Here is a 25,762-nt window from a genome sequence, read left to right as displayed (position 1 = left end):
GAAATAATGCCAGGATAATTCCTAAAACATTCCAGCATTAAATACGTGTACCTAATCCGAACGGAATCCTTTATATTGAGGAGATTTAATTCAGGTTTCCTGTTGGAAAATGGCTTTCTTCATCCCAACAGGAGGCAGTATATTTCTGCAGACGCCCTGGAATCTCACTTCTCACCTTCTCCAAGGCCTCTATGCTGAGAATCCACTTTATCTGCCGCATGTGGGCCTGCAGGAGGAAAAGGCCATCCTCCTCAGACTGCTTCTGAGGAGGCTATTAAAGAGACAGCTTTACAGGACGTTTATAGTGTTCCTGATCCTGGAGAGCAGGCCTGCAGGGCCTGGCTGGGGAGAGTGTTTGTGTGTGTTCTGGATGAAGCTGCTGTCTTCAAATCCAGATGGCCCATGATGTCACTGGAAAAAACCCTGAAACGTGCTACAAGAAAGAACTTTTTTATGGCTCCCTGTGTAATGTTCCCATACGCTGGGCTTGAGGTGGAAAGAAAAAGGAACTGGAAGCCTTTCCTTCTCCCCGTCTGTCGCTTTGGGCTGCAGGAAAAGGAAGGGCTGGAGGAGAGGGATTAAGCAGGAAGAGAGGGAAAAGCAAAAGGGTAGAGGAAGTTGAGAGCTAATCCTCTCCCCTTTGCACTGCCTCTGTCTTGGCACAGGTGTTTACCACACTGGGGTACAGCTTTGTTTAGATATGCAACTCTCCTACAAACTATGTTTGAGATCAGAGTTCCTGCCTTATTTCTGAAACCTCAAAAGAATAATAATTTTATTTCCTTAAAAAGGGAGGTGGAAGTCGATGTCTAAAGCAATGTCTGTTATATAACAGATGTTCAATAAGTGTTAAAAAAATGGAATTCTGCATTGGAGCCACATTATGAAAGACCATAGCAGAAAGAATGAGAAGAAACCAAAATGTATTGGTTGTTTTATATGTTACACATCATAATAAGCACCTTTCGATAAATTTTCCTTGTTGCTACTGTTTGAGGTAGATGCTATTAAGCCTACTTTACAGAGGAGAGCGCAGAAGCTTAGAGAAGGCAAATAATGTGCCCAGGATCAGGCAAGTACAGTAGTTCAAGCCCAGGTCTGACAGGCTGCAAGGTAACTCCCACTAGTATGGCCTGCCTTTCTCAGGAAACTACCCTCCCCCCATTCTTCCCTCTCAAACATGAGGCAGAGAGTAGGCCACAAGTGGCAAAAAGTGGGCAGGGAATTGGTCCTAAATCAGTACTCATTACAAACATTCTGCTATATCACAGTGTATGGATGTGTTTAGGTACATTTCTAGTTGGATTTTTTATAATTTTCCAGCTATTTCCTACTAAAGAGGCTGTTACTGAAACAGGCGCTTACGTAATGAGAAAAGATGGCTCACAGGGAGAACCATTCCCTACTTAAATTAAGTATACCCCAAATCAACTTGGGTTTGTCAGCTTAAAAAGAGGGGGGCAGTGAGTAAAGGACAAGAACGAACCAAGAGTGACTCCGTTCAATAGTTAAGAGGAAAACTCTAGCCTTTCCTGGATTTTATTTCCTCACTATTACATATGCAAGTGTTTTTGCGTAGAAATTGTGACAAGGTTGAGGTACGTATCTTCCTAATATAAGCACATAAGATTTTAGAACCGGATATTCTTTTGAGTATTTAGACTCTAAACTTAAATATCTAAGCCACCTGCTTCACTTCACATCGGAGAAAACCTGGCCCAGAGGATGGTGAAATTTGCCAGACTTTATAGCAGAATGATGGCAGAAGTAGCATAGAACCCAGGGCTTGGGTCCTCCAGTTAAGAGATACTGCCACTACAGTAAGAAGACATCCAAGACTCCAAATGCTAGCCCTTATTCTAGCCACTCTGTTCTGGGAATAACCAAAGAATCTTCAGAACCAATCTGTACCCTATAGTCGATAGTAACTCTGTGCTCAGCTGAGAAGCCAGGGATTATCTAAAATTTGTCCCAGTGGCATCAAAAAGTGAGAAGCTTTTGAAGAGTAGAATGAGGCTATTTTCTTCTCCCAGGCACATACTGTCGGTATGAAGGGGGGATTCCAGCAGACATTTCCTCAAACATCAACATGCCACATATATTCTTTCAGGTGATTATTTATATAATAAAGTGTTTATCATTTGGCAATAGAATTCTTTTTAAACAGGAACTATCTCTATTTGGGAAAATGTGCTTGGAATTGAAGGTAAGCTATTAAGGACTTATGTCTCTTTGGGATCAAAATTTCATAGAAAATGACACAATTACTCTACATTGGACAAGAAGAATTTTATTTCCTAAAAAAAGGGAGGTGGAAGTCAAAAAGCAAAAGAAATGGAAAAGTGCCATATGAAGGAAGAACCAAGAAAACACCATCATCAGGGGTTGAAAAAGGATAACTGAGAACACAGTATTTTAGACAGTGTTTTGGGTTTTCTTTAGTGTATAATATGATCCTTTCCTGTGGGATCTCCCCTTGTCCAAGTTCTTAAATAACATTTTCTATATTCATGAATACTTTCTGTGAGTTGTAATTCTTGGATGTTTGGTTGGTTGGCTGTTTGTTGCAGAAACTAGTGAAGATGCATTAAGTTAACATAAATGGAACACAAAACAATGCAGAAAAAAGGCTTATTTCTACCAAAACTATGACATTGATTCCACACTTACTGAATACCTTAACTATACAAAACGGAGTAGGTAACACTTGCCAAATGATTTTATTATAAGGTCAACCTAGCCCTGATATTAAACTAACAGGCATTGCAAAAATTAAAATTACAGATTGATAGCACTTATGAACACAAACTGCTTTTAAAAATTACCAAATCAAATCCAGCAATTCATTAAAAGGATAATACATAATGCCAAATGGGTTTATCCCAGAATGCAAGGTTGGTTTATTATTCAAAAAACGAATCTATGCATTCATATTAGCAAACTAATTGTAAAAAAACCATGATCATCTCAATAGATTAGAAAAAGCATTTGACAAAATTCAATGTCTATTAATGATTTAAAAAAAAAAACAACTCTCAGAAACCATGACTAATACCTTAATTAATGGGAAAAAATAAACATTTCCCCCTGAAGATAAAAAATAAGGCAAGAAAATCCACCTCTAATACTTTCATTTAATCTTTTGTAGGAATTCCTAGCCAATGCAATAAGAAAAATAAAAGAGAGTTTAGAAAGGAACAAATATGATTGTTTCATATAAACATATGAACAATCCTAATTACAAAGTAACTACGAAAATAAGTCAGCAGGCTTACAAGATTTCAGGTCAAAACAGTAAAAAAAGAAAAAAAATATATATATATAGCAACAAATGGTAAGAGATATTAATATTACCATTTATAGTAGCATCTAAAAAGCATCAAATAGAAATAACAAAAGATATAAAAATTCTATGCATAGAAAACTTCAAAATACTGCTGAACATAAAAATGATCTAATATATTTGCCAGTTTATGAAGTAAAAAAAGACTCATTTTAAGATGTCAGTTCTCCTCAAATTAAAGCTGTTTTTTTTTTTCATTTTAAGTTTTTAATGAAAGCTGCATATAAGATTACTTTATTCCTGCATCTTCTCAATTGTTTCTTCCTTGTATTTCCCCTTTTCCTTTCCTACTGGCAACTTCTGGCTTTGTGTTCAAGGATCTTTTTGCAGTCTTTGATCAGCTTTAGTCTAGTGACAACCACCTTGCTGTGGTGAACGCTCACATGAACAGTTGTACCATTAGCTTTCTTCCACTGCACTTGTTAACTATAGATGACATATAAATCTGGACTATTTTGTCAATCTGCTGCCCTTTGTAGTGTCCTTACACAACCTGAACATCATCCTTTTGGATGGGCATGGACTGAACATTGTACTTCTGTCTCAGCTCTTTGGAAAGAGGAGAAATAATCTTCCTGTGAATGTGGAAAGGTGCATTGAAATGCCTTTTACAGTTCTTCCTACAGTCAGAAGTCACAAAGGGATTGAACACATTTTGACCACTGTTGCTTTTATGATGGCCACAAAAGGGAAGAGCTAATTCTTAATTTATATGAAGTTGCAAAGAACCAACACAGTTTTGAAAAATACAGAATAAAGTTTAGTGTCTACTCACTACCTGATTTCAAGATTTTTTACATAGCTACCATAATCAACCCATTGAGGCACTGGAAGAATAACAGACACTCAGATCAATAAAGCAGAAAACAGAGTGTTCAGACACACACAACCACAAAACTGGTATTTAACAAAGAACCAATCTAATTCAATGGGGGAAATGAGTGCTGAAACAACTGGATACCAAATAAAAAATTTCTAATCCCTACATCACACCATACACAAAAATTAACTGGAGATGATTTACAGATGTAAATATGAATGCTAAAACAATAAAAATTTAAATATATATAGAAGAGTTTCTTTGTCATTGTTGGACAGGCAAAGACGTCTTACATAGGGCATACTAAGCACTACCATATATACAGTTCATCAAAGTAAAAATGTCTTCACTTGAAAACCAACATCGAGAAAACGGAAAGAAGACAAGCCACATTCTAGGAAAAGATATCTGCAATACCTGTAGCTAATGAAAGACTTTCGTCCAGAATATATGAAGAACTCCTACAAAATAAGACAAAACTAAATTTTTATTGAGGGAGTACTTATTACAAAGGGGCATGAAAAAACTTTCTGCAATGATGAAAGTATTCCATATCTTGATTGAGAGGGTGGTTTACATTTCTGTATACACTAAGCATATACATTTGTCAAAATGTTTAACTGCACACTTAAGAATCTCTGCAGCTGACTGCATACAAATTATATTTTAATAAATACAGAAACAATATTAAAAAGAGCGGTTGAAGAGGAAGAAAATATACCTACCTAGGTAAATATATATGATAGTGTCACATTTAAAAGTAGAACAACAAGCCCTAGCTAGTTTTGCTCAGTGGTTAGAGCATTGGCCACAGACTGAAGGGTCTTGGGTTTGATTCCAGTCAAGGGCACATACCTCTGTTGCAGGCTCAATCCCTGGCCCCGGTTAGGACACTTTTGGGGGGCAACTAATTGATGTGCCTGTCTCATGTTGGTGTTTCTTCTTTCTCCCCCCCCCCCCCCACCTTTCCACTCTCTCTCTGAAAAAGCAATGGAACAAATATCCTTGGGTGGGGATTAACAAAGCAGAACAACAACAAAAATTACAACTAAATGACAGAACCACCATCAGTCAGAACCACCTGAAATCTAGCTAAATGAAAGTTCTGTAACTAGGGATTTAAGAAGCTACCCCCTGGGTGGGGCATTGGGGCTGCAGGAGCCCTGGAACATGGGCTTGTTCCCTGCCTTTTGTCTCCCCGTGAAAGCCATGGCAGCCCAGTGCACCTGCACCCACCATTCCGCTGCCAGAGCTGCATTGTGATGCAGTGCAGGGCATGTGGGACACTAAGGCAATGAGCAAAGCCTCAGGATAGACGTTACCATCTTGGAGCTCATGGAGCTCTTTCTGCAGAGCCTACCAGTGACGTGGGTGAAAACTTTGGGTCCATTTGAAAGTGCCACCCATGACAACTTGTGTACATGAATTTGGTGGATGGAATCTTTTTGAATCAAATCACATTGCAAATAGATCCCACACCTACAAATCAATGCATCAGCCAGCATGCCAACAACAGTATAAACCTTCGCATTCAGAACTTGATCTTGGTGAGAAACATTAAGACCTACTACCACGAAGTTCTCCAGCAGCTGATCGTCATGAATTTGCCCAATGTTTTGGTGACTGGCATAGACCCCCTGTCTAGGAAGAGTATGGGGGAAATTAAGTAGGTGCTGTTGCTGGTGTTTGGTTGTACTGTCCAGTGTGAAAGAAAAGGGAGGGGAGTTTATTAACAGAATCAAACAGCTGGACATTGAGACCCAAGCCAGGGTCATTGCCCATATCCATGAGATTATCCACAACTAGAAGAACATGTTCGACCTGCAGTGGTTGGAGGTTCCAGACGTTGCCCTGGAAGAGCTGGAGGCCCTCTCGAGTAACAAGGTGTTTCACCTAAGGAGGCTCATAGATGAGCAAGATGAATGCACAAAGCTGATCATGGACCTGACTCAGGAGTGGGACTACATCCAGCGCAGCAACAGCAGCTGCCCAGCCCATTCAAGTCCTCCTGCGTCGAGTCCACACCCAGCCTGACCAGCAGGCTCTCCAGCAAGGATAAGCAGCACCTGGCTGTGAAGCTGGCAGACACCAAGGACAGGCTGTGTCACGTCAGGCAGGAGCTAGAGGAGAAGACAGAGCAGCATGTGGACGCCAGGCTCAGGCAGAACATCCAGCTAGCAGCCAGCACCCAGTCTGCTTGTGCTGACCTTGATGAGTTGGACTTTCTGAGGGAGAAGGGGAACCACGTGGAGAGGCTGGAGATGGAGCTGATGCGCTTCAGGGAGAAGCTGAAAGACGTGGACTTCTACAAGGCCCGCATGGAGGAGCTGAGAGAAGATAATATCACTTTAATTGAAACCAAATCCATTCTGGAGGGACAGCTGACTGCTGCTCAGGCACGGGTCAATAAACTTTACAAGCTCAAGAAAGAATCTGCAGCTGAAACCTAAGTTTCACGACCTGGAATTGGACTGGGACACAGACAAGAAACACATTGAGGAGCTGCTGGAAGAGGACATGGTCCTTGAGACTGCACAGAAGCAGAGCATGAATGAGTCCGCCCACCTGGACTGGGAGCTAGAGCAGCTGTCCAAGAATGCAGACCTGTCAGATGCCTCCAGGAAGTCGTTTGTGTTTGAGCAGAATGAATGTGCCTCTAGCCGCATCCTGAAGCTGGAGAAGGAGAACCAGAGCCTACAGAGCACCATCCAGGGCTGCGGGATGCATGTCTGGCACTGGAGGAAAGCAGCCTCAAGTGTGGGGAGCTGGAGAAGGAGAACCAGCAGCTCACTCAGCAAGAATATTGAAAAGTTGCAGATCCATCTGGACAGAGAAAAGCAGAGCAATCAGGACTTGGAGACCTTCAGTGAGGAGCTGATCGAAGAGAAAGAACAGCTGCACAGTGACAATGGAGACCCTGAAGGCTGACAAAGCCAGGCAGATCATGGATCTTGAGCAAGAAAAGGATCATCTCAATCAAACGGTGTGGTCGCTGCAGGAGAGGTCACAGGTCAGCAGTGAGGCCCACGTGAAGGACATCGAGAAGGAGAACAAAGTCCTCCATCAGGCAGGGACGGAGTCCAACAGCAAACTCAGCAAGCTGGAGTTCGAGAAGCAGCAGCTGCACCAGGACCTAGAGCAGGTGGAGAAGGTGGAGCGGGTGGAGTAGCTGGAGAAGGAGCTGCACTGGCTGGAGGAGAACAAGAAGCTGGTCAAGGAGGTCACCTCCCTGATGATGGCTACTGAGAAGGTTGACACCCTGGAGCATGAGAGCCAGGGCCTGACGCTGGAGAACTGGATGCTGCAGAGTCTCTGGACACCCTGCAAAATGTGTTGGTGCAGCTTGAGGGTCTGGAGCAGGACAACAAGCAGCTGGAGGTGTCTGAGAAGGACAAGAGGGCCCTGGAGCAGAAGGTGGCCCAGCTGGAAAAAAGAAAAGAAGCTGCTGGAGGAGGAGGTGAATAGGCTGTGGCAGCAGGTGGAGCTCAACGACGAGGTCTTGGACAACATCACCGCCAAGCTGTCCTCAGCTGAGGAGAAGAGCTGTGCTCTGGACAAGGAGCTGGCCCACTGCAGGGATGTGGCCACCAAGCTGAAGGAGCTGGAGAAGGGCAATAGGGACCTCACCAAGCAAGTCACCATGCACACAAGGACACTGATAACCCTGAGAGAGGAACTGGTGCTGGAGAAGCTGAAGAGCCAGCAGCTGACCAGTGAGCTGGACAAACTGAGCCAGGAGCTGGAGAAGGTTGGCCTCCACAAGGAGCTGCTGCTGCAGGATAACAGCAACAGCGAAACAAAATATACGACTTCAGAGGGCAGGAATGAACTGACATTAGCCATGAAAGAAGAAAAGATTATGTTCTTAGAAGCCCAGTGGAAGAGAAAGCCAGCTTGAATCACCAGCTACAGAAGCTCCAGGTGCTGAAGAAGGAGTGTGAGCTCTTCAGGCAGAACCAGGAGGAGAAGCACCTGCAGAACTCTTTGAAACACCCTGCGGGGACATTGGTTGCTGGTCACAGGAGAAGAGCTGAGGGCCAAGCTATAAGGAAGCCATCATGGAGTTGCCTGAGTGAAGGAGCGGGCCATTGAGCTGGAACAGAACAATGTAGCTCTGTAGGCTGAGAAGCAGCTGTTCAAAGATCAGCTGCAGCACTTGGGAGAAACAGAACATGGCCTTCAACAGTCAGATCCTGACACTACAGAAGCAGAGGGCTTTCCTGCAGGAGCATAATACTATGCTGCAGACCCAGACAGCTAGGCTGCAGGTGGAAAATTCCACTCTGAGCTCCCAGAGCACCTTGCTCACCGCACAGTACACACTGCTCCAGAACCAGTAGGCAGCCAAGGAGAGCATGAGAACCTGCAGAAGAAGCAGGAGCAGCTGACAGCAGCCCTGGCAGTAGGACCACGAGCGCCCGGGTGCACTCCATGAGCACCAGTCTCAGGAGTATGAGAGCCTCATCGGCCAGCACTACTGCCTGAAGACGCTGCATTGGAACCTGGAGCTGGAGCACAGGCGCTCAGGGAGAGGCACGAGGACATGCTGAAACATAAGGCAGAGCTGGAGGAGCTGGAGAAGGTCTTGAACACCGAGCAGGAGGCTCTGTAGCAGGAGCAGAGGATGGACGCCATTGCTGCTGATGAGAACCAGAGGCTTTGGAGAGAGCTAGACAGGGTCAATTTTCTGCACCAGCAGCTGAAGGGGGAGTACAAGGAGCTGAACGCTCACACCAAGGAGCTGAAAACCTCGATGAACAACTCGCAGCTGGAGGTGAACTTCTGGCAGGCCGGGTACGAAGGAGAAGCACCAGAGCATGGACATCTCGCTGACCAAACTGGACAACCACTGCGAGCTTCTCTCCCATCTCAAGGGGAACTTGAAGAAGAAAATCATCACCTCGCAAGCCACATCCAGATGTTGAACGAGCAGAACCAGAGGCTTCTAGAGCAGAACATGGAGAGCAAGGATCAGTACACGAGGAGCAGAAGCAGTATACAAACTAATTAAATGCCTTACAGAGACATAAGGAAAAACTGGAAGAAAAAATCATGGATCAGTACAAGTTCTATGATCCTGCTCCAAAGAAGAAAAACCACTGGACTGGAGCCAAAGCCTTAGTCAAATTCATCAAACCAAAGAAAGAGTGTTCCAGAGAAGGACCGAGTCAACCAGACAGCTCTCCCTGGCCGCTAGAGTCCTGAGACCCGGCCTTGCCCAGTAACTTTTCAGCCTCTTAAATCGCAGCTGGAGCCCCTCCATAGAACTCAAACTGGGTAGAAGAGCGAGACACCCACATCCTCCCCCATTATTAACATCCCCCACTGCAGTGGTACATTTGTTCTAATAGATGAACCTACATTGACACATCATGATCACCCAAAGTCCATAATTTACATTAGAGCTCACTTTTGGTGTTTTAAATTCTGTGGGTTTTGACAAATGTATAATGACATTTATCTACTATTATAATATCATACAGACTAGTTCCACTTCCCTAAAAATCCTCTGTGCTCCATCTAGTCATCCCTCCATTCCCCCTAAACCCTGGAAACCACTAATCTTTATACTGCCTCCACAGGTTTTCATTTCCAGAGTGTCATGGACTTGAAATAAAAAAGTAAGTAGCCTTTTGAAACTGGCTTCTTTCACTTAGTAATACACACTTAGGTTTCCTCTATATCTTCATGGATTGGTAACTCATTTCTTTTTTAGCACTGAATAATATCCCACTGATTGAATGAATCAGAATTTATCTATTCACCTACTGAAAAACTAAAAAAAAATTCCTGGTCTGATAATTGCAACATTCCTGCCATATCTGATTCTGGTTACTTCCGAGTTGTGGCAATTATGAATAATAATTAGCTTCGATCAACTTCTGCGTGTGAGTTTTTACATGGACATGTTTTCAGTTTATCTGGATAAATAGCAAGCAGTGTGATTGCTGGATCATATGGTAAGATTATATTTAGTTTTGTAAAAAAACTGCCAGATTTTTTCCAAAGGGGCTATACTATACTACATTCCCACCAGCAATGTATCAGAGTTCCTGTTGCTCCACATCCTCATCTGCATTTGGTGCTGTCAAGTGTTCCATGTTTGGTCATTCTAATAGGTGGGTGGTGGTATCTCACTATTGCCTTAATTTGCAGTTCCCTGATGGCATGTGTATGATCTCTGAAGCATCCTTTCATATGCTTAATTACCATTAGAATTTTTTCTTTGGTGAGGTCTCTGTTCAGGTCTCTTTAACTGGGTTGTTTCCTTATTGTTGACTTTTGAGCTCTTTGCATGTTTGGGATAATTATCAGATATGTATTTCCCATGGTCTCTTTTTCAAGTTTTTTCCTTTCTCTCTGATTTTCTGAAGTTTGAATGTGAATATGTCCAGGCATAGGGTTTGGGGCTTTGTTTGTTTGTTTTGGCATTTATCCTGATGGGTGTTCTCTGAGTTTCTTGGATCTGTGGTATGGTGTATGACATTAATTTGGGGAGATTCTCAGTCATTGTTGCTTCAAATATTGCTTCTGTTCCTTTCTTTCTTCTCCTTTTGATACCCTCATTATGGAATAAAACACCTTTGTTGTCCCACAGTTATTGGATAGTCTGTTCTGTTTTGCTCAATCTTTGTTCTCTTTGATTTACAGTTTGGGAAGTTTCTATTGTCACATGCTCAAGCTCAGGGATTTTTTTCTTCAACCACATCCAGTCTACTAATAAGCCCATCAAAGGCATTTTCTCTTTCTTTTACAATGTTTTTGATCTCTAGCATTTCTTTCTGGCTGTTCTTAGAATTTTCATCTCTCTGCCTATAACATCCTTTCCGCATGCTGTCTACTTTTCCATTAAAGGCCTTAGTGTAGTAATTATGGTTAAAAAACAATTCCTGGTCTGATAATTGCAACATTCCTGCCATACCCTGATTCTGGTTCTGATGTTTGTTCAGTCCCTTCAAACCGTGTTTTGTCCTTTTACCTTTTAGTATGTGTAGCAATTTTTTGTTAGAAGGGTGGATATGATGTCCTGGGGGGGAAAAACTGTGGAAACAGACCTTTTAGTAATGTAGTGGTAACCTGTGGAGTAAGGGCAATCTTTTCATAGTCCTATGATTAGGTCTCAGTCTTTTGGTGAGCCTGTGCCCTGGACTGTAAACTCCATTAATGCTGTTTAGCCATCTAGACAAGATGGCTAGAGGGAGCTAGAGTTGAGTATTCCTTTTCCTCCAGGTAGGCTCTGAAAAAATAGTTTCCCCTGAGGAAACCTGTGAACAACAGAGTGCTCTGGCATATTTCAAGATAGTTCCCTTTCCTTTCTCAGTGCCAGAAGCATGATTCCCACCCCCACCCCCCACCCCCAAAATATTCACTATGAGAATCTGGTAAAGCTCCTGGAGGTAAAATTCATGAAAGTGTGGGACCCCACCCCCAACATTCCTCCTGGAGTTTTTAACTCTCATATTTGTCCACACTGAGCCTTCAGCAATCCATCAATCATAGTTTAGGTTTCCCAGCCCTGGCACTGGTTCCCATAGAGGTTTCTGCTTATAAGTTTCTGTATCAGTAAGCTGTGATTTTCTGTATCTGTCTTTCCTCCAATTTTGGGGGTGGCAGGCTGCCCTGTGACCTCACTTTCCTGATGGATCAAGAGTTGTTGTTGATTTTTCAGATTGTTCAGCTTTTACTTGTCCTTAGGAGTGGAGACCTCTAAGCTACTAACATGAAACCTGGCTTTTATATCATTTCAGGACCCTCTTATGCTTGTATGTTTTGGAATAGGTATATCCTTATATCAAGGTATTTTATACCAACTGGATAGCATTTTTAATCTGTCATGTTCAACTTACAGGCACTAAGTATAAACTCTCTATCTTGCAGTCATACAAAACAGTTTAATCCCAGAGCTCCAAGAAAACATGCCTTACCAGTGTACCATTGGGAGGGAACCTGGAGTATTTGCTGCCAAGAGTGGCTTTTCTCTTCCTCTCTGGACTGAGGTACAATGGTCAGAACAATTACAGACAGCCCTTAATTTAGGAGAGAGTGACCTTTCACCATGATGAAATTACTGTCTATGCTAACTTTCTATCAGAATAAAATATTCGACTGATTGCAGTATACAATGGAGTTTTGTTCTTTAACTATTTTTACATTTGGGGGAGTTTACTGCTAAAGTGATAGTAAACTCTGGATTAACCTACAGGCCATGCAGACAGACAGATGATCAAGTCTAACCATGAACACACCTACAAGAAATGCTACTTAAAAGTTGTTAATAATATTTAATAATGGTTAAAGAAATAATATTTAAATAGTAGTTAATTGGGACATTATAGCAATGCTGTTGCATCTTCCTACAAAGACCTGGTCAATGGCTGCAGTCAGATACAAACCAATTTTCAAGTGCAAAGGAGAAAACAGTGATAATATAAAGAGAAAACTAGAAAATGTGTGGATTCAAGAGATTGGGGATTATGATCCCCAATACTGTGTATGTAACTCTGTGCAGGGCTCTCAACTTTTGGGGCCTGGGTTCACATCTGAAATAAGAGTCAGTTAGATTATTCTTAAATTGGTCCCTGACTAGGTCCCATTTGCAGAGACAGAAATACTACTACATGGAGCTATGCCAAGAGTAGGACAGTAGGGACAGATCTGGACCAGACCCAGAGGGACTGGACATACCATTGTCAAGTATGCCAAGTCAAAGTATATCTCTAGAGAGAAGCCCAAAATCAGAGCCCAATGAGAAGTACTAATCCCTCAAATCTAAAGTCTGAGTATGAACTGTATAAAAAATTGTATATAGTGGTTAAGAACTGAGATCTAGGAAACGTTAAAATACAGATTCAAAAATGAAGTATGAGTTCAAGACATATTTAAGCCATAAAGGAGAACGAGGTGGCAAAAGCCTGTTCCTGTTGGAAACATGGCAGCTGATTCATGAGGATGGGGGGAGGGAGTGATCCCTGGCTGTTTCTCTTAAAGCAGTGATTTTCAACAAGTACGCTGCAAGAATTTTTAAAATATGCAGTACCTGTTTAATCAGGGGCGCTGATCTCTTTTCCCTTAGACTGTCAAATAAAAAAATGACAACAGCCAATACAACAATAGCCGTCTGGTATGAATGAATCAAAATTACATCTTTTTTGTCATATTAGCAAAAAACATATTCAGGAGTAAAAATATATTTTTTGCTGTGCCACAAAATTTTAGTAGTTTATTGTACCATTGGATGAAAAAGGTTGAAAATCGTTGTCTTAAAGGAACGGATGTAGAAAGCTCTAAGTGTACAGTAAAGCTTAATAGAAATAATTGCAGGATAATACAGTTTTAAAAATTATCTGGACGTAACCCTCACCATCATCATGTTTCCTCTTTACCACAGATAATAACAATGACTTTATGCCATGACCAAGTCACTGTACTATGATGTCTCTTACCCTCTCTTGTGCACTTTCACTCATACTATCCTCACACTCCAATGTTAATTTGTTTATAAGTTTTATTTTTCAGGTTTTTCTTTATAGGCTTAGTTTTAGTAGTTGGATTTCTGTTGGTAGTCCATAGACTTTATTACTTTAGGAGTAAAAATTTTTCACTGTGTAAAAAGCATCTGGTAAAGCTAGAGTTAGTAGGAGTTTCTTCTTCTTTTTTTAATTTTATAGACTTTCCTTTAGGCAAAAACTAGCCAGGTTGTTTTGCTGCAAAAAAGTAAATTAGGCTTATGATTGAAATATTAGCTCAGGCTCTCTAACAGCTTGCAAGTAGCTACTGGAAGTATAAACACAATTACCAAAGGGTTCTTTATTTTCTCTTACTGTACCTGGTGGCCCATCTCAAAGAGGTCCTTTTATAAGTTACACCAAGGGTAATTACATTTGTTTCCTCCCTGGCTTTTATCATCATAAGAATAAATAAGACAGACACATTCAGGCAAAAACACACACATACACACAGATTAATTTGAGGTTACTAAAAATGTATTACAATAGTACTAAGTTTTCTTGAGCTTGAATTTAAGACCTATAAGAAGAGCAGTTGGTATAAATCCTTGAGAGACTAGAAGTACTCTGTAGATTAGCGTTTAACAGTCCAGTTCCTGCCACCTAGTGCTGTGTAATAAACCATCCCAAAATTGTTGGCTTAAAGTAATGCCTCATTTATCTGGCTCTAAAATCTACAATTTGGGCAGGGCTCAGTGGGGACAGTTAATCTTTGCTCCACTCGATATCAGCTGGACAGACCCTTAGGGTAGAGTCCTGAAGCATCTCACAGCTTGCTTACTCACAAATCTGGTAGTTGATTCTGGCTGTTGGCCAGGTCTCAGTTTATTTCCACGGGGGTCTATCCATGTGGTCACTTTGTGTGAGTTAGTCTGAGCTTCTTCATGGCACACTGGCTTGTTTGAAAGTTAAACATTCAAAGAAAAAGAAAACCACTTTTGTAACTTGGTATCAAAAGTCATGTAACATTACTTCTGCCACACTCTGTTGATCAAGTTAGTTACAAATGTCCATTTTGGTTAAAGGGGAAGGAACATGGATCTTGCTTCTCAATGGAGAAATGTCAATGTCACATTATAAGACGACTATGTGGAGTGGAATGAATATCCATCAATAATTGGGAAATACAATCTGCCACAGGGCCCACATGGAAAAGTTCCTCTTTGTCCAAACTTAGGAGGACACTACTTCACAACTACATATCAAACATGGAAAGAATTACCCCCTCAGCTTCTCAGAGTCAGTCATTCAGTTCCTTGCAATCAAATGGATTTTAGGACAGACTAATGCATTCACTGCCTGAGGATGATGAATTCATTTTCCTCTTCCCATATTAGAAGAGCTGCTCTGCTTTACACTCAGAGGAAATACTGCCTCTGCCCCACCAGGCCTTCCTCAACCCCATGCTCTTTCTCTTTATCAGAAAGGGTGATGCCCAGGCAAAAGGGGAGTCCCATGATACAGAAACCCTCCCAGGTTACACCTCAAGCTATGTCCCTTCGGATCTTAACACCCTGATGAGTAAAAAAAAGCTTTGCAGCTCAAAAAGAATCTCTCTTGAATTTAACAAATCAAAAGAAATATTTATTCCAAATGGGAGTTTAAATGGCATTATCTATTTTTAAATTATTTCAGTTTTGTTCCTAGGTTTTCAGGTAAGGCTTGTAAACTAATGTTCTAGAAAGTTCTGTGGTTCAAACAAACTTTCAAGGGAATTCTGAATTCTAACAGTATCTTTAGCCCAAAAAAGTTGAAACTACTATCTTTCAAATTAGTCATTTAGCTTCATTACTGGTTCTCTCATTTGAAGATTCCTCTAAAAGCAAACTAAGGAATCAAGTTGTTGTTTTTTCTTGAAAAAATGACAATACCTACTGAATCTAGCAACCTGAATCTATTTCTGAGCACCAAATTCCAAACAAGGTCCAATTCCAATACCCAATTACAAAACAACTCTGTTCAAATATACTAGAGGTTCAAGGCCAACTAGAATGTCAGGGGAATCTTATTTATTTCAGACAAAATGGAACTCCCTGCATCTAAGGAAATAAGACTCCAATAGTTCTCACAAGATAACATATTTGAAAAGTTAACTATAAATTAAATGTAAACATATGTGTTCAACTTTCTTATGCACCCCCCCAGTACTGTAAGATAAACAAGGGCTTAGAAATTAAGAGGGTAGGGGAAGGATTTATTGCTGAGTAAACTTAGAGGGGACAAGACCGAAAGCCTCCACAAAACACTGATGTACAACTTTCTAAGCACCAGCAGGAGTCCTCTTACCCAGCTCTATCTCCCCTGCCAACTATATCCTAACTGAAAGGGAAAATGACATTGCAGTCTCTCCCCTTTTACATTCTCCAGACCATGTAAGTCTTCACTTTTCAAAGCAGGAGATCTGTCCTACATCAAGAGACACCCAAGATTCTGCCTTTTCCCTAATCAATGTCAATTTTGAATTAATATACAAATGAACTAGTGAGAAACCTGCCCATTTCCCAGAGCAGAGTGTCTCTCATTCATATAATGACTTCACAGGGTGGGCACCCAGTCATATCAATTCCACCTCTGGAGCCCCTCTGGGGTATTCCGAGTGAAAGGGATATGCTAGGTATGAAAATCTTCCACGCTATTTCCCACACCATGGAAACACAACTTAACATTAAAGAACAATATATAGGAACTCTACATTCTTGATGTGAACAGTAGCTATTTAGTGTATACAATTCAGTTCAGTTGAAACATATATGTAATCATTTTCCCTGTGTGGTTCCATAATCATTTGATTTACATATTTTTATAGAGTTAAAAAAACACTATGATTAAATGAACACACTTTTTTGGTTGTTCAAATATTTTATATTAGCTCCAGCTATCAATTAGAAATAATAAGTTACTAGTAAAACAGATTAGTATAAAGTGGCTTAAATAATGTAGAAATTAATTTTTCTTTCTTGTAAAATAAGTTAGAAATGGGGATTTCAAGCTGATAAGCATGGTTTATAATTCAAGAACTGAGCTCTACTATCTTAGCCCATGTCTTCTCTTCTCATGATCTAAGAGGCTTGCTTATCTATTACTACCATTAGTTTGTGATTTTTTCAAGGTCAAGGATCATTCTTTATTTCCTTTTTTAGCCATAGCATCAAGCAGATATTGGCTCTAAACAGTATGTATTGAATGAATAAATGGATAACAGAAATCATGAATAAACAAATGGAGGACAAGTCTACTAAGGGTAGAAATAAATGTACAATTGCTGCACAGGGCAGCAGTACATTTACTGCTCAGTACTTCATTAATGGAGGTTTGTATTATATACACCAGAGAAAATCTTATAGGGGAAGTGATTCTTTAAACTGGATACTGAGTGATGGGCGGGATTTGAATAGAAAATAAAGTTGCATCTTGGTGCTAGGAACATAGGTTTTGGAGTAAAAGACTAGTTTGCAATCCTAACTCAACCACTTACTAGATGTATGATTTTTTGCAAAGTAAGGAAAACTCTCTGAGCTTATATCCTCATCTGTAAAATGAAAATACTAATAACTTCTTTATAGATTCTTGTGAGGTTTTCTCTATATTTCAACTCTTCCTTTAAATATACATCATCTCATTTTCTTTCATGTTTCTTATAAATTCTTTTATACATACATATATTTATTTTTTTTTCCAGAAACTTGTAATGCCTAATTTTATGTGCCAACTTGACTCAGCCAAAGGATGTCCACATTAAACATTATTTCTGAGTGTGTCTATGAGGGTGTTTCCAAATGAGATTAGTATTTGAATCAGTGGACTTCAGTGAAGTAGATTACCCTCCCCAATACAGACAGGTGTCATGCAATCCATTGAGGGCTTGACTAGAACAAAACACAGAGAAAGGGAGGATTTGTCATCTTGCCTGCCTATTGAGCTAGGACATTGCACTTCTACTGCCCTTGGACTGGAATTACATCACTGGCTTTTCTGGATCTTCAGCTTGTATCCAGCAGATGGTGAGACTTATCAGATTCCGTAATTGCTTGAGCCAAGTCTTCATAATAAATCTTCTTTCATATATATTATATTACATTATATTGCATTATAGTAATCTCCTACTGGTTCTATATATGATATAAAAGATAGGTCCTATATATCTTTTATCTATCTATATATCTATAGCTATAAACATGGATATGTAGATATACAGATATCACCTACTGGTTGTTTCTCTGGAGAATCCTAATACACTTGTCATAAAGAAACTTCATTTTCTTATCAAAAAATAGCTCAAAAATTATTTCAGTCCCAAGATGCTGCTCAGTGTCAATTAAACATTTTCTTTTTCACTTGTTCGTTCAATTCATTTATTTCCTGGTAATATACCAGACCCTGAGGATTCTACACTGAACAAGACAGATTATTTGAACCCATTCCCTACACTCTGGTGAATAAAACAGACAATAAAAAGGGAACTCTAACTTGGGATAAATGCTCTGAAGGAAATAACGGTGACGAGAGAGGATAGTCACTTTAGGTGGGGGGATTATGGGAACCCTGTCTATGTTGTTAATATCTGAGCTGAGATGTGAAGAAGCCATGACTCAGCCATTTTAAGAGCTGGAATTACACCTAGGAAATAAATTTTCCAGGCAGAGGGAACAGCAAGTGCAATGAGTGAAAACTGAAGAGTTTGAGAAACAGATAGAGGGTGTATCAGTTAAGGTAATGCTAGCTGTTAAGATAATTAAAGTCCAAAATCTCAGTGGCTTGACAGAGTAAATATTTATTTTCCATTTACTTAAAGTCTAATTGATGGCTAAGGTTTTCATCTACATCAATGTCTAGCTAACAGATGATGGAAGAAAGAATGGACTATGTCTGGGGGTTCTTTATGGTCCAGGCTTATGGTATGTTGCCTCTATTCTCATTTCACTGGCAGGACTCAGTCAATGGCCACACCTAAAAGCACATGGTGATGAGAAGCATCATCTTGGGATTTCACTCTAATTGTGAGCTCAGAGGAGTGGTTTGCTGAGGAACTAGCCAGTCTCTGACATAGGAAGCCAGTGTGGCTAGAGGTTAATCATTTAAGTTTGAGGGGGAGAGGAGAAGAAAAAGGAGTTAGAGGAAGGTAGGGAAGAAAACAAATAACTTGGCACTGAGAAGTTGCTGGAGCAAAATCAGGCAAGCCTTTTAGGACATGGAAAGAAGTTCTAATTTTAATCAGAGAGCAATAGGAATCCACTGAAAAGTTTTAGGCATGAAAGTGACATGATTAGCTTTATCTATTTAAAAAGATCTCTTTGCTGTGGAAAGAATGAATTTGAGAGGAACAAGAAGGTTAAGTGACTACTGGAAAAGTTTAGATGGAAGATGACTATGGTTTGTTGTAAAATATTAACAGTGGAGATGGAGAGGAGTGGTTGGATTTGAGACCTACTTTGAACGTAGAACATACAAGTATACAGTACATGATTGGTAACCATTTCAGGATTATATGAATAATGGAATATACGGGGATGCCTAACATTTACTGAGCACATACTGTGTTGAACTCTGTGCTAAGAGTTTTTACATGGATCATGACATTTAACTCATACAGCAATCTTATGAAGTGGGTATTATTGTTACTCCATTTTAGATACAAGGAAACTGATCCTGAGAGAGTTCAAATCACTTGCTCATGGTTAGACAGGCCAGGATTAGAACACAGACATTCTAACTTCAGAGCCCTTACCAGACTGACCCTATACAATCCACAGTCTCTCCTAAAGCTAACACGTCTATTAATGACAATTTTCAAATGATCCCAAACTTGCAGCCCCTCCCCATTCCCCTCAGACCCTGATACACGGATTTTCAAAACGCATAGTCCAGTACTAGGTGAACTCAAAGATGGTGGAGGTATTTATGGTGCCCCATCTTTTGGGGAGTTCACATCTTGTTTTTGAAATCCCTGCCTTTGGTAACTCCTGTTAAAGCCAGTTGTAATGTACTTGTAAGATCAATTGCTCAGAGGAGAGTCTGTTCTGAATTAGAAAATTGTTGCTGCTAAGGAGCCCCTGGGGGATGGGGAGTTGGGGCTGGAGGGCTGCACATGGGTTCAGCATGGCAGGCCCCTATGCTGATAATGAATGGGGAAATGTGGCTAGTAAGGCCCACAGAAAGAAAAACACTTAAACCCCTTGATGAAAGGCCAGATGAGAAGGTAAGTGTTATAATTCAACTGAAAATAAAAGCCAGCAGCAGGTTATTCTTCCTTCCCGGCAGACAGTTTACGGGACTGCTTTCCTGCAGCTATAGTGGCAGTGATGGATTATCTGGGAAGGTGAAGCAGCTGAGCTGATCTACCCCCTCCTCTCCAGTCCCCAAATCCCCCTCAGGCTACAAGGTTTCAGGCAGCTTTAATCCCTCTTAGCCTCTACTCTCCCATGGATCCCAAAACAAATCCCAGGAGTTGTGAGGCCTGGAGAGCATCCTCCCAAGCTGTTTCCTGAAATCCGAGCCTGAAAGACAGGAGTTGGCCTTCAGGTGCTTGCCAGAGGACTCTATTCATTACCCTGCTGGTAAGGATTGTTTGAAAAATCTGGAGTTAAGAGGGCTGTTTGAGTCTGGCCTCAGAGGGAGCTCTAGTTGTTCAAGAGTGGCTCGTTCAGGTATGTCTTGGGTGAGCTGTTCAATTCAAGAGGCCCTCAACAGCCTTACTGGGGGATGCAATGTCAATGTCAAGAGTGACAGGGGTGGGGATGGAGGACTGGTTCCTCCAGTCACTTTCTGCCTCCATTCTTTAATGAAGAGGACTTTGCTCTTCTTGCTCCTATCCTGGTCCCTATCAAGATCAGCTTGAGTTGCCAGCCCTTCCAAAGCCACTTTATTTATATTAGGCACTCTTTGGATTCCTCAAAATCTTCTAAGAGCTATGCAATTCCAAGGCTCTTACAGAAATATTTGTTGATAAGAAGGTCATCCTGGAGTCTCTTAAGTCTCTGTACATGGGTATCTAGTATGCTTCCTATTGAAAGGCTGACCAGAATCTCTAGACTTACAATAGACAAAAGTTATCTTGTCTCTTTCCATGCTTTGCTTATTCCCTCCGAGGATCCTGCATTCAGGGCCTGATGCAACAAGTAGCACAGAAAGAGTAGAAGAAAGCCCTTGGGACGAATTTGTAGAGGGATGGTGAACCTGTTTCAAGAGAAGATAATTCTCCACCAAGGACCACTCCATCTTTAAATCCCAGTCACATTTACTTCACAGGAAATCCCTTTCAGACTATTGCATGAAAATTTACCATTTATACCATGTCAATTTATACAACCTAGAATAAGAAATCCTACCCAATCATAACTGTTGTGTACTCTAAGTCTTAGTACTGAAGATGTGGGTGTGATAAAATGGCACGGGGTTTAGACTGGAACAAACCTGGGTTCAAATTATACCATTTATAAATAGGGTCTTAATTTAATTTTTTCGGCTGTAAAATGAAGGTAATCCCTGAAAACTACTGTGGGGATTAAATGAGATATGTAATTCCCCTAACAATAATGAAATATTAGTGCCCTTTTTCTATGGAAACAAATTTGAATTAAACTAGAAAGGGAAGCGAAAAATAAAGATGGTTGTGTTCCTTGCTAGTTACAATAGCACTATGCTCTTTTGTATATATCTAACATGTAATGCTTTCCAAAGAATGCTCACAATCAATTTGTATCACATTCAGTCTTCAGAGTCCCATAAATACACACTGCTTCAACTGTAAGTCAATAGCAGAATAACTAGGTTTTTAATAGCAAAGAAACACAGAAGCAAGCAGAGGCTTTACTTCTGTAAGGCTTTATTTCTTTGGACAGTGAAAAACCATTACAGTTTTTACAAATTAAATGGCATGTTTGGTGTATGAAAAAACTTAATTTTAAAAAATTACTTGGGCTTAAGTAAGAGGAATGGAAAAGAACATGAGAAAAGGAGATGGTCTTAAAGCCATGGCGGTGGCTCCGATGAGAGGATGACAGTCCAGATTAGGGTAGAGCAGAGCTGGAGAAGAGCAGATGGAGTAACATCTGAGGAGGACAGGATTTGTCAAAAATGCTCCTGACAGAGGGGGATGGGGAGGAGGCTGGAATAAATTTCTCCAAACTGTTAGTAGTAGTCATCATGAGATGCAGAAGCAGCGCAAAGGAGTGGCTTCAAGGTATCCTGGTCCCTAATTCATAATGTCTTTTACCCCAAATAGCAACATAATCTAGGTAAAAATAGGGTGCTACTTAAATGTAAATATAACTTCGAGAAAAGTCCTGCAACAATTCCTTTCAACCCCTAAGGCCCTCTTATACAACCTTGGCCCCAAAAAACCATTATATATGCTACTATAACTTTTAAACCAACATTTAAAAATATCACTTAAGTATTTTCATATTTCACTTCATCTAGTAATAACAACTTTGTTTCCTGATCTTTCCAGACATAAAACTGAAATATAGTAAAGAAGGAAATCCTGCCCCAAATCAGAGAGTTCAAAATGGCTGAGCCAGGGTTCAAACCCAGATGGGTCTGATTGGGAGGCACAGGCTTCTCATCATAAACCCCCCTAGGTCCTTTCCTCCACCATGTGGCAAACTGACATGCTGGGCAGCTTCTCCTTAAAGTGGTTTGGAGCCCAGGCCTTAGCACTAATGGGACATTAGCATTTCTCTTTGCATTCATCCCCAGACATCCTTTCAGTCTGGCTTTTTCTGACACCGTATTTCCTATAGCAAAGGAAATGCTGTGGAATATGGGAGCTTTCAGATGTGGACTTGATTGAAATGGGTGAAGTTTGTTTTCTTTTATGTTCTATTTCTCTCAAGCCTTCATAAGCTAGTGGATCCAGATGGCTGGAATCACCAATTAAAAACAAAGAGAACACTAGGGAAGGAACAAGGGGGAGAGAGAGAGAGAAAGATACCAAATGGTAATTAGGGATGAGACAGCTGAAATGGCTTCATGATGGTAAAGATCCTTTCATTCCAGAAGAATGTGTGTGCAAATTAGAGTCTTTTTCTCCTTCTGCACTGTAAAGGCAATCTAACATTAATAAATTGCCAGCAGAATTCTTTATTTCTATAATATGTGCTGGTGGATGTTTCCACAGTAATCAATGTGTGTCATTTAAATTACAGACTGGCTGATGTAAAAAAAATTGAAAAATTGAAACAGAGGCCTCCCTGAGGCTCCCAAGCTCTCCAAACCAGTGGTCAGGCAGCTTGTGCAGCTAGTTTGAAGGTTGCTGCTTGGAGGACAGACATTTTCAAGGCCCACCAGCCTCATCCCAAAGAAATTCAAAGAGGAAGGCTTAGCACCTTAGAAACATCCTGACTGCCCAGTTTGTTATTTGGTGATGAGTATCTCAGTTACAAACCAGTTAGAAGCAGAAGTGAGACAGGAAGAAGAGTGAGAAGAGCGAAGTGGAACTGGAGGGAAGAGAGACATGGGGAAAGGGAGCGTGGAAAAGGAGAAAAAGAAACCGGAGAAGACTAAGGGGATAGGGGAGGAAAAGGAGGAGAGGGAGATGAAGCGGTCCAGAGGGGAGGAGGAAGGGGAAGGAGAGGCAGCCTTAATATGGGGAATCCAGGGAGAAGAACTGCAGGCCACTTCAGAGGGCAACAGTTACACCTTAAGATACTTTAAGATACCTGAGTTAATACAAAATAGGTTAAACAACTGCTTCCACATACTAAGTTCACTAGGGACAGCTCCAAAATGATTTGTAATCAGCTTTACACTTGTTTGAGTATGTTCAAAAAGAGGTTTACTCAAATTTACAGAATCAAATTGTCTGGAAATTTTGGGGAGGTTTTTCCATAGATGAACTTAGATAAACTTCAGCTAAGTCACTGTCCAAATTATCCCAAATTCTGACCAATAAAATCCAAATGATTAAGGTCTGCTATATTCTTCATTTTCAAAACAAGTTTATTTCCCCTTGTGGTTTCATGTTAAATGAAGCTGAAAAAAACAAAAAGCATTAAAGAGTGATAGAAAATGAGTGTAGCCTCTTTTCCTTCAAGCTCCTTCTCCATCTAATCTTGTGCTATTTCTCACATCTCTTCACCGGAATCTGGCTGCCAGGTGTCACTCCAGAGTACTGGGGGCTAAGTTGCCCACTGACTCTCCACCAGATGGTCAGCTCCTTGAGAGCAAGGACTCTGTCTTGGTCACCCCAAGCCCAGTACATCTCAGGGCATGATTCCTATTGGTTGACAGACATAATTGGCCAATCTACATCCTAGACTGGCTTTTATCATAGCAGCAAAAAATAGGCACTGCAGTCTTTTAATGTCTAGATTCCATCTTTGAACTGATTCTGGTATAAACCATACTTAGAAGTACAGCTACACTTAACTTCTCTACTATTCTGATCTGGCTTGTGGTCTGGCCTCTGCTACTCACTACACCTGTCCTTGTCTTAGCTCCATTTCATGATAATGCTTGCACAGCTGTACATCCATCCAAGATATTCCTGCTAAGTTCTTGATAATCAGTCAATGAGACTTCCTTCAGCTGAGCTGTTAGAAAAGGCACCAAACTTCACGCAGTATCTAGGGCGCAGGTCCTCAAATCTTAGTGCATTAAGAATCACCTGGATACTATAAGCAATTATATGCCAACAAATTAGATAACCTAGAAGAAATGAATAAATTCCTATAATCTACCAGGACTGAATCATGAAGAAATAGAAAATATGAACAGAACAATTACTAATAAGAAGATTGAGCCCGGCTGGGCATGGCTCAGCGGTTGAGCGTCGACCTGGGGTCCAGGCGATCGGGGTTCGATTCCCGGTCAGGGCACATGCCCGGGTTGCGGGCTCGATCAATGACTCTCTCATTATTGATGTTTCTGTCTCTCTCTCCCCCTCTCCTTTCCTCTCTCTGAAATCAATAAAGATATATTTTAAAAAAAGAAGAAGATTGAGTTAGTAATCAAAAACTTCCCACAAAGAAATGTCCAGAACCAGATGGCTTCCCTGTTGAATTCTACCAAACATTTAAAGAAAAATTTATAACAATCCTCCACAAACTCTTCCAAAAAATAGAAGAGGAGGGGACACATCCAAACTAATTTTATAAGGCTAGCATCATCCTGATAACAAAGACAGACAATGACACTACAAGAAAAGAATATTACTGGCCAATATCTCTGCTCAATATAGATGCAAAAATTCTCAACAATATATTAGTAAACTGAATTCAATAGCACATTAAAAGAATCATGCAGTCAACTAAATGAAAAGGCAACCTACAGAATGAGAGAAAATATTTGCAAAGCATGTGATTGATATAAATATATATAATTGTAATATAAACATATGTAATATAATAAATATATTTAAGGAACTAATGTGTCAATAGAAAAAAATCCAATTTAGAAATGGGCAGAGGAACTGAACAGACATTTTGCCAAAAAAGACAGGTACATGAAAAGATACTCAACATGTCTAATCATCAAATGCAAATCAAAACCACAATGATATCTAACCTAAGACCTGTTAAAATGGCTACTATCAAAAAGACAAGAGACAAGTGTTGGCAAGGATGTGGAGAAAAGGGAAGCCTTGTACACTGTTAGTGGGAATATAAACTGATACAGCCATTATGGAAAACAGTATGGAGGTTCCTCAAAAACTAAGAATAGAGCCACTACTTCATCCAGCATTTTCCCATATTTCTGGGTGTATGTTAAAAGGACATGAAACCACTATCTCAAAGACATACCTGCACTGCACTCCCATGTTAACTGCATTATTCACAATTTCTAAAACATGAAAACAACCCTAGTGTCCATCAACAGATAAATTTAAAAATGTGCTATATACACACAATGGAATATTCAGCCATAAAAAAGGACATTTACAACCTGGATGGCTTTTATTGCTTTTTCCTATAAAATAAAAAATAGAAGCTTTGTTCTAAAGCACAGTTAACTTACTAGGGAAAAGTCCAATACTTTCGAACTTGTACTTAAATCTTTTAGGTAGGGAAAGAATAGGATGTTGTCTGGGGCTTATTATGCCTCATTACTGAGGCAAGGTCCTCTGGGTTCTCTCCCCATTGCTCTGTGAATTAA

At 40.5% G+C, this 25,762-nt stretch overlaps 2 pseudogenes across 2 annotated transcripts; one reads left to right on the top strand and one right to left on the bottom strand.

Moving 5' to 3' along the window:
* Positions 1–3,577: 3,577 nt before the first annotated feature.
* Positions 3,578–4,152, bottom strand: LOC308549332 (large ribosomal subunit protein uL24 pseudogene; annotated as a pseudogene). The gene is made up of 2 exons: positions 4,142–4,152; positions 3,578–4,011 (listed from the first exon to the last, which is right to left on the bottom strand). The product of its transcript is annotated as a large ribosomal subunit protein uL24 pseudogene (transcript).
* Positions 4,153–4,503: 351 nt separating this feature from the next.
* LOC308549331 (protein Daple pseudogene) lies at positions 4,504–9,368 on the top strand (annotated as a pseudogene). Its single transcript has 2 exons — positions 4,504–4,582; positions 5,455–9,368. The product of its transcript is annotated as a protein Daple pseudogene (transcript).
* The last annotated feature ends 16,394 nt before the right edge of the window (positions 9,369–25,762 follow it).

The sequence above is a fragment of the Miniopterus schreibersii genome (genome assembly GCF_964146895.1).
Source record: "Miniopterus schreibersii genome assembly, chromosome: 19".
NCBI lineage: Eukaryota > Metazoa > Chordata > Mammalia > Chiroptera > Miniopteridae > Miniopterus > Miniopterus schreibersii.
The sequence above is the reverse complement of the archived record's forward strand: the minus strand, read 5'-3'. Positions and strand labels throughout refer to the sequence as shown.